The sequence below is a fragment of the Sardina pilchardus genome, chromosome 11 (genome assembly GCF_963854185.1).
Source record: "Sardina pilchardus chromosome 11, fSarPil1.1, whole genome shotgun sequence".
Classification (NCBI taxonomy): Eukaryota; Metazoa; Chordata; class Actinopteri; order Clupeiformes; family Clupeidae; genus Sardina; species Sardina pilchardus.
Window position 1 is genome coordinate 29,597,086 of NC_085004.1, and position 10,515 is coordinate 29,607,600.

The 10,515-nt window shown below is 38.4% G+C and overlaps 1 long non-coding RNA gene across 1 annotated transcript; it reads right to left on the reverse strand.

The window, feature by feature from the left end:
* Positions 1–4,664: 4,664 nt before the first annotated feature.
* On the reverse strand, positions 4,665–9,315 carry LOC134095916 (uncharacterized). The gene is made up of 6 exons (XR_009940647.1): positions 9,254–9,315; positions 8,938–9,024; positions 8,241–8,284; positions 7,730–7,880; positions 7,419–7,507; positions 4,665–4,705 (listed from the first exon to the last, which is right to left on the reverse strand). It is a non-coding gene; the product is annotated as an uncharacterized LOC134095916 (long non-coding RNA).
* Between the last annotated feature and the right edge of the window lie 1,200 nt (positions 9,316–10,515).

Consider the following 10,515-nt stretch of genomic DNA (forward strand, 5'->3'; position numbering starts at 1 on the left):
CTTCAGACCCCACTGCGTCATTGCATTTGGGAACTTTTGCAAAACAACAGCAAGGAATATCTTATGCTAAAGCGGTGGGCTTTTGCCAGTATATTATGCCAGCATTACTGTCACTTGTCATTCTATTACCTGAAAAATATGAAGTCCATTCTATTAAACTATGTTCCTGTATGGAATAAAACAAATCACAAAATTAATGTCTTGAGCTGACTGTCTGTGTGTGGCCTGACATTGACTGGGGACCTGGGCTGTAACAAAGTCTTGAGCACATAACATTGCTGAGCTCTTAAACACATCATTAACCTTCTCTACTCACGTGGCTAATGTCTCTCGCCATGCCAGAGGTGTGTGTCCGTCCGACTCCGAAACTGGTGCCAGTGTGAGATTGACATATTCTTATCGTTCTCCTGAAATGTGTTTCATCTCCTCTCATTAGTGGACGAGAGTCACGGATGGATTACTTTCAGACTCTGTTCTTTTCTCATCCACTTTAGCCCAGTCTAATTTGTGCAGCATTCAAATTCTGTTAAAGCAAACAAGGAGCCCAGGTAAAAAAAAAGTATACTTAAGTAGTATTTTCTTGCCATATACTTATTGTACTTTTAGCATGCTATAGAAGAGCATACTTAATTGTGTTATTTTGGAACAACTATTAGTGTATTAAGTGCACTTAAAGATATTCTTTAAGACATCTTAATTATACATTAAATGCACTATTTTGTGTTAAAATGGAACAACTAAAAGTATATTTATCATACTTAAATCATATCTCAGTTTAAGTACATTTAAAATGTCATTAAATCTGCAAATTAGCATAAACATTAGTGTATTTCTGTTGTCTCAAAATACTGCTACAATACAACCTCGTTCTTTTTCAACATGTTTTTATTAACACTTGGAGCACACTTAAACATACCAAAAATACTCTTAATCCAGTATTTATGAGCATATCTTAATCCAGTATTTATTATATATTAATGAGTGCATTCACAATATTCTTTAAAACTAGGCGCCTTAAATGGAAAAAAAGGGCTAACAAATACATTATCAAAAATACTGGTTTCCAGCTGGCTAACAATTCAGCCACATGAAGTAAAATGAAGTATAAACAAAAGCTAAAATAAATAACATTTCTTGTTAATCTAATACCAATGCTAATGAGGGATCGGTTTAAGGTCCCTCAGTCATAATACCATGTCTTCACTGCCAGTGTCACTGGTAGTGCGTGGTGAGTCGCTTTGGCTGGAGGAAATGGATGAATCTGCCATGTTGTTTATGACTAGGGATGTAACGGTATGAAAATTTGACCTCACGGTTATAGTGACCAAAATAATCACGGTTTTCGGTATTATCACGGTATTTTTAAAAGTGTGTTCAAACTGTTCAGAAAGCACTGATAGGCCTACACAAGCTGAAAAAAGTGCAACAGTGTTTATTATATTGAAAAATCTTATCAAAAACATCAACATTTAACATTAAAGGAACAAGGGTTCAGCATATAAACGGCTTATTTGTCAGAAACATTTCTAGTAGTGCAGGTTTAAATGATACAAATCCAAACATTCAAGCTAAGACACAAAGAACAATGTGTAAACAAGTCAAATAAATACCACTAATTATATACATATTTTCTTCATCAAAATATAAAACTGTTAGCAGCTTATTTGTCAGGAAAACGAACCATTGTGCAAGTTTACATGTACACTTTAAACTCAACCTTAAATAAATAAGACAAAAGTGTATTATGAATTTAGAATAAATAGCCACTGTAAACAAATTACAAAAATAACTACAAGCATATGCAATCAAATCCAAATGTTCAAGTCTTGATGACAATAAAATAATAATAATAATAATAATAATAATAATAATAATAAAGAAATATGTAAACAAATCAATGGAACAGAACTGATTGTATATTCTCCATCATCAACAATACGATGTTACTGATCTAGCATCCTGTACGGATCTCTATTCACTGGAGATTAAAATGTAAAAATGTCAACATATTTACTTTGGTTGGTTTAAGCTGTGATCTAAGAGGGGAAACGATGTACCCGCTGGCACTGAATATTCTCTCTGAAGGAACACTGGTTGCTGGGATGCACAAAAGCTTTCTTGCAATCCTGGCAAGATGAGGCAGCTCCGATGCATGGCCCCTCCACCACACCAGTGGATCATCCTCAGCTGGAATGGATGGCAGAGATGTGTAGACCCTGATCTCCTCCTTCACTGTATTTTCAGGGGTGGCTGGAACTGAACCCTCTTCAGATCTCTGCTGCCTTGTTGACGTTATCTTTTTCAGCAACCCAGCCAGGCCTTTCCCTTCAGGTACTGCGGTGGACGTACTGCTGGTGCTTTCTGGTTCCTGCCTGACTTGAACAAGTGTCAGCTTCAAAGCCTCCTGGACACAGCTCTCAATTATGGCATCCGGAGGCTCATCTAAAAAGTTGGTTTTAAATCTAGGGTCAATGAAACAAGCCATTTGCATGACATCCAGTGCCTTCTGTGTGTACCTCTTGTTTATGTCCTCTCTCATGACCAGTTTCATTTGCTTGGTCAGGGCTGGATCCTCATCATTTTCCTCCAGGATATCCCCAGTGATGTGATCAAGGACTGGCTTAACGGCTGATAAAGTGACCCGTGTCTCTGAGCCAAGAGCATCGGTAAATTTACTCAGAGGTTCAAGGAGCTGGCAGAGCTGCTCCATGACATTTATATCAGCATCCTTTGGCATCAGATGCCAAACTCCCCTTTCTGCAGCCAGTGCAGCACAGACTGCCTGCTGCTGGCTGAGGAACCGTTCAAGCATCTTGTATGTAGATCCCCATCGGGTCACAACATCATGGATTAGGCTCTTCTGTGGCAGGTTGAGGGCAGCTTGTTTTTCTGTCAGTGCTCTCTTTCTCTTCCAGCTCCGTGAGAAGGCTTGGACAAGATGACGACAGGCCTTGACTGCTGTTTCAGCTCTCTGAATTTTCAAAGCCTTTGAGATGGCCAGGTTCAAATTGTGACCGAAGCATCCAAGCCACAGATCTGGGAACTGGTCAAAGGCCTTGATCATGTTGGTTGCGTTATCTGTAGTTATGGAGACCAAATCTGCCTTGTTTATCACCCACTCTTCCAACATATTCTCAAAAAACTCTCTGATATTTTGAGCACTGTGATCTTCTGGGAAAAACTGGGTTTCTAAGCAGTGTGATTCCAGTTGCCAGTCTGGGGTGAGATAATGAACGGTAAAGCTGATGTATGGTTGGCCATTCCCACTTTCACTGGTCCAGAGGTCAGTCGTTGCAGCAAAGAATGTACCCTGTGCCAAACTTTTCCTGACATCAGTTTTGACTGCATTGTACATCTTTGGTATTTCGGTCTTTGAAAAATAATTGCGTGAAGGCACTTTGTAATGAGGCACGGCAACCTTCATCACCCTCAGAAAGCCAGGCCTCTCAACCATCTGGAAAGGCATCATGTCTTTTGCTATGCAATAGGAGATTGCTGCCGTTAGTTCTTGAGCTTTTTTGGATGCAGGTGCATAAGCTGACTGTCTTTCGAATGCTTGCTCAAGTGTCTGTGTCACTGATGAACCAGTGGCAGTACTTGGTTGCCCCACTGATTGTCCTCTCTGTAAAAGACAAATAAAGATATGTCATTATTATTAATAATAAATTATTATCATTAGGCTACCATTCATATGAATATTCCTACGTTTTTGGCTTTAGCTGTTACTGTTGCTAAATCAAAAGAAGACGACAGGCTAGAAATGAATTATCTTACAGGGCAAATATTGTTTCGCGTTTTCAAAGAGTCACCATCACCGTGCGACTAATTCAATTAGAGTTTTCCAACTTCGGTAGAATTAACTGATTTACTGAACTTAGGACAAATATAAATTAGGCATTCTTGAGAGGGACACTAAAAAACCTACACATGAAAAGCAAATCAATAAATGCAAAGAGATACTGTAGCTTACAACTTTATGATAAACCCAACTCAAATGGGCACCCGTCTAGCTCTAATGCTAACTTTCAACATGTGTCTAGATTAGCGTCACGCTAACACCACTGCACAAACATGTGCATGTGCCGTGGGCATCTGTTTAGATTATTGACAAGTTATTTAGAAGTCAGACAGTCGGATCATTGCATTCTGCTTCAACCCTAAGTCCCCACACCATGCATTTATGTATGCATTTGAGCTAAAACGTTAACGTTAACTTACCTTGCATTGGCTGTAAAGTTGTGCATGATGATCACGGAGATGAGTCATGAGATTTGACGTATTGCCACCTTTAGCAGACACTTTTTTCCTGCACGTTCTGCAGACAGGACAACTGTCTTCAATCAACTGTCCCGCTGCATTTTTATAATACCCGAAATATGACCATACTTCAGACTTAGTCCTCTTAGAGGGCTGATAAATGTCCTGAGCGACGTCCTCTCCTCCTTCTGCCATGATTCCAACTTCAAGAAACAGGTTGCAGGCTCCGCAGTGAGCATGCGCGGCAACTTCAGTTACTCGGATGCGGCCAGAGAGGAATTAAACGCACGGTAACCACACCGTAGTATCAACCGTGATAATAATGATATTCGAAATGAACACGGTAATTGTTATCGTCAACATTTTTATCATGGTTTACCGTTACACCGGTAATCGTTACATCCCTATTTATGACTGCTTTCAGTGATGATGACACCATCTGGCAGCTCTAAAACAAGGATGCAATATAAAAAGGGTCAGTATCACATTATGATACAAAGAATAATTATCACATTGTGTCAGAAAATAGAACATATACAGCAAGGATAATAAGTATTTGAACCCATGCTAAAGTCAGGGATGCAAACACACATGTGGTCAAAAAAGAGAGAGCCTCGGAGCGGGGGGGGGATAGGTGTGCTTAGGTGCGCAGTGTGGCGCCGGTGGCCGTGGAGTGGTGCATTATGGGTATCGAGCATCTTGGAGGAAGGCCTATATATGGTCACTACGTGAATGTAGGGGGGTCATGATGTTCAGTACCTTTACTCTGAGTCAAAGTTGCTGTACCATCATCATCATCTTGGCAAACTATTGCACCTTGAGCATGCAGTGTAAGCCGAAAAAAAAGCCATTGTAGTAATGTTTGGACACTGAAATCTTGAAAGAACACCCAGTGCAACCTTTTTTTGTTTTGTCCAAAATGATTTTTGCAAATTGCAAAATCCCCCTAAACTTGCTGTTTAGGCCTACATAGCCTATTAGCCCATGCCTACACATTCTAAGGTTTCAGTGAAATATTGGCACACCACTAATAGACAAAACAATTACTGCCAAGTACAAACAAATGATGGGAATACTATTTTTTATATAAGCTAATGTCCAACCAGCTCCTCTATAAGACTAGCTCTTCTCAACATTGCTTTATTGTGTTCTATATTCTATACTATAGCTATTCTTTATGCAAGTCCCATATACTGTACACTCCTACAAGTTTTTTTTTTGTCAAGGCAGGTTGCTGCACTGCCAGCTACATCTAATCCAAACATAGTAGGCCAATAAAAAAAGAGGATATAGTTGGTTGGTAATCTAAATGCAAAAAATGATAAGGGCTAAACCAAAATTATGCTAATCGCGACTAGCCACATTGCTACAATTCAAACGATGTTGACATAAATTAACAACTACTACAATAAGGCCATGATTTCCAATACAACTACTAAACAACATAACATGACGAATTAGCCTCACTCACGTAATTGTCTTCCCATAATAGGCTAAGTAGGCATACAGTAGTCTAAAAAACAGTTCTAGGTTATGCTCCACAGTAGACAGATGTGCTCCTCCCGACACTTAAAAGACTAAGGCTATTTTTGGACATGTTACGGTAGACACAGAGCTGTTTGATCTGATCTTACTCTTGATTTTATTATTGATGATATCAGCAGAGTCAGCTTTTATAACCCATCTAGAGGTGTGCATGATGAACTAAACTTTATCCACATGGCAAGCGGAGGACAATGCGTAAAGGTGCGTAATCTGGTTATCCATAAGCAAAGTAGCCTTCTACCGTTCTCCGTCGCTGCCCTCAGTGAATTCTTTGATGTCATTAGATGGTTCCCCTTGTCACATGCAATTCAATGGACAACTTCGAAGTAGAAAGAATTGTTTTCTTCTTCATTTACTGCATCTCAATTATCTACAGACCCCCCCCCCCCCCCCTCTCTAAAAAAAACTCTCCGGATTTGCATGATTCACACAAGTCCCACAAAGCGACGTGAAAAAAGCGGGAGGCGCCGAAGAGCGAGCTGTTTGCATCCCTGTAAAGTTGAGTAAAGCATATTTTTTTTAATTGATCTTAATGCCTTTAGTAAAAAAAGGACACCAATTGTCTTTGTGAATGTAATGTATCGTAAATAAATAAATGTTCTTCCTTGAAATACAGGAGTCATAAGTATTTGCACCCCTATGTTAAATTCCCATAGAGGCAGGAAGATTTCTATTTTTAAAAGCCACTTATTTCATGGATCCAGGATACTAAGCATTCTGATAAAGTCTCCTCAGCCTTTGGAATTAAAATAGCCCCAAATCACATACCCTTCACCATACCTAGAGGCTGGTATGATGTTTTTTTTTTTCAGTTAGCCTATTAGCTGGTTTGATTTGCATTGAGCTCAATGAGCATCAAACCAGCTAATAACTGAAAAAAACACCATGCCAATCTCTAGGTATGGTGAAGGGTATGTGATGATGAGGGGCTATTTTAATTTCGTAAGTCATGGTTGAGGTCAGGACTCTGTGCAGGCCGGTTAAGTTCATCCACACCAAATTCTATCATCCATGTCTTTATGGACCTTGTTTTGCACACTGATGCACAGTCATGTTGGAACAGAAAGAGATTTTGGACAATTCCATGCTCCCAACTTTGTGGGAACAGTTTTGGGGATGGCCCCTTTCTGTTCCAACATGACTGTGCACCAGTGCACAAAGCAAGATCCGCAAAGACATGGATGACAGAGTTTAGTGTTGACTGGCCTGCACAGTCCTGACCTCAACCCAATAAAACACCTTTGGGATGAATTAGAGCAGAGACTGAGAGCCCGTCTCCTCGTCCAACATCAATGTGTAACCTCACCAATGCGCTTCTGGAAGAATGGTCAAAAATGCCCATAAACACACTCCTAAACCTTGTAGAAAGCCTTCTCAGAAGACTTGAAGTTGCTATAGCTGCAAAGGGTGGACCAACATCATATTAAACCCTATGAATTAAGAATAGGATGTCTATTGGCAATATAGTATACACCGATGCAAGCTCTGTAGTGCTTCATCAGTGAAAAATACTGTCCATCTCCACAGCTTATTTTATGTGTTTTCATGCAGAAAAGAAGTCTGAGGTCAATTTTCGCCGAAGTTACACTGTTTATTGGATATTCATTTGCACTTACCAGGTATTCCTTTATGAGTTTATCGGGGTCTTCAAGTACACAACAAGTGCTTTCAGGTGGCAAACTCTCAACGAGCCAATGATAGGATTCTGCAAAACAGGGAAATATAACTGAACACTACTTTACTTACACTTACAAATTAAGCATCTTAATGTTTACAATGCCTTTCTGTGCAACCCCCCCCAACGTTAACTTGGATTGGATTTTTTGGAACACATTGATTTTTAGTTGGCAGGTGCATGGTACGGCCTGTAGCTCATGGCCTAATATTGGTTTTCAAAGTGGGAGGCACAAAACTACTTCTCACTAACCCAATCAATGGCAGCCATGATCTCCTTAATCTTATGTCCTGTTTCTCCTCCCTTCCTATGGCACTCAGCAGACAGCCTGGAGCAGATGATGTCAAGTTCTGGCATAAACTTGGACTTCAGTTGCACAACGCGTGTGAAATTCTGCACATATCTTGAATCATACGAGGGTAGAGGAGACAGAAAGAATGTACAAAACAACCTAGAAAGAATAACAATTAGCATACAGAAAATATTGATCTGTGTCATGGTATGTCTTGAATACAATAGTTAAGTGTGTTCTCAAATTCAAACAAATTGTGAATACAAATAACATTCCTTTAAAAACAGCCCTTAAACATGCAATGTACATTTTTGTGACTACTGTAGTCAGACTAACAGGTTTTTGGACCGTTTTGTTGGCATGATATCTGCTTAAGTGACTATGAAGAGCATTCCATGCTTTTAATGAGAATATGCACATATAATATATAATAGGTATGGGTGTCTACAACCAAAGTAACCATGAGCTAACCTGATGCTTCTGTAAGAATGCTTCTGCATTCTGCACTGCCACATCTGTGGAGAAAGAAAGCATATCAAACTCAACAAATGTACACCATGTAAAACTATAATAGTATTAGTTTACTGAATCATTTTAGAACTATGAATAAAACATTTAATTACATTGAGGCCTGTTTGTGATTAACAAATCACTCAAACATTTAAAGTAGGCAGCCTCTCCCATGATCATGAAAAACTTATAATTATTTAATTACCAAATATTTGATTGTCAACAAAGCTTTTCAATAGCAAACTGCAATTTGCGTTACTCTTTTAACTGATATATAAGTCAAATGAGAGCCAATAGCCTACAATAATGCTGAGCACCTCATACAAAAATAATGAAAAGTCTAATGGTTGTGTAACGTTATCAGAGACTAGGCAAGATGTAGTTTGCTACACGAACATTAAAATAATTCAAATGTTTCTGGACGAACTTGTGTCTGTACCAATGCAAATTGTTCATGACACACAAGGACAATTTGGTCAAACAGACTGGCCATACCTACGTTTTAAACATTACACTTTTCAGATAATAATCGAACTATATTAGTATTCTAATCCATAAACCTAGGCTGAGTTTGTGCGGGGCTAGTGGCTACCTTGTTAGCCGACCGTTAACTGCTAGCAGCTAGCATAAAACAGTAAACACGTGGAGTCATCCTGACCTGGTCACTTCCATGAACATTCATGTTTTATGAAACAATCCCATCAAGGCATAACCATCCCCATCTTCGGCAGGGAGTAAAACTGACCTGGGAAACATGATACAATTCTAACGTTAGCCTGAGACTATCTTTTACTGTCTATGGCCTGAGATGATAACTTAGCCGCCATGATTTTTTACCTGCTCGAGTTAACATATTTATCGATACAGTCTTTTTAAAGTCTCTGATACAGTTTACACATGAGATCTGCTGAATGATTATTTAAGTTGTTGTTATGCTAAACTCCCTAAACACTGTGTGAATAGCAAATACATACCTTACAATCCACGAGTTAGGAACGTGGTTAGGAAGAGGCAGCCAGAGATCCTCGTGTGTTTTGAAATAATGCTTCTACGGCGACCATTGACGGACACATTTCCTCCAAACACCTAATCAAATGCGTTTCGCACAACGGACTCCATTTCACCTAGAAACCTAATTTTATTGTGTAAATCCTACGAAAAATGATTCAGTAAGATGAGCAATAGTGAGATTTCATTTTTTTGAGAGTGAGTAGGCTACTGCCAAGTCCTGAGATTCTGATACTGAATTGACATGGAAATACAATATCTGTACAAATAACGACTGTTCTTTACCTGTTAGCTACACCTACAGTACAATAAGTGCTGAACAAATGTTACTAAATAATAATAAATGCACAACAACAATAAAGTATGCCTAAAAAGTCTGCCTTTAAAATCCCAGGTTGAACATAAGTGCTCTTAACTGTATTAAAATGTTTTCTACTGTACTATGGAACTAGAAAGTACACTGTAGAATATAAAAAGAAATACTGAAAAAGTATATTTTATACTGCCTTTAAAAATATGCTCAAATTTTAGCACACTTACAGCAACATTTCATCATATTTTTTTAAACACATTTGTTCACCACTTACTAAAAGTTGAACTTAATTGCATTTTTTAAAAGTATACTTTTTAGTTTAAAGAAAAGTATACTTTTGAAAAATGAACTTAAATGCAACTATAAGTAAGTGTTGAATAAATAGGTTTATACAAATATGCTAAAATATAACTTTAAGTATGCTTACATTTTAGCATATTTTTAAAAGGCAGTATTAAATATATTTAAATTTCACTATACTGATAGTGTACTTCAGAATTACATACTTAAGTACAGTATAGGTATGTACTAAGGAAATACAAATGTATTGCAATTACACTACTTTGAATTCCAAACACGTTTTTAGTATATTTAAGTATACTTCTTTTTGACCTGGGAGGCGAGGGGCTTATATGATGTTGACTAAAGATGCAGGAAGGATAATACAGACTTTATGCCAAGTTTTGTGTCATTACCTTATTCTGTTACAGTATTCTGTCATAGATTTCACCCTCACTTTTCATATCTCACAAAATGATAATAGTGTTGAAACTCAGTGGCCTATCCTGATTGTCCAACCATGAGGGTTATGTAGCATGGTGATGAACTTCACCATGCTGTGGAGTAGACTGCACAAGAATGTACTCAGCTGTTGCTCTGTTTCTGCAGTCCTGCCTGCTGTCTATCATCCATTAC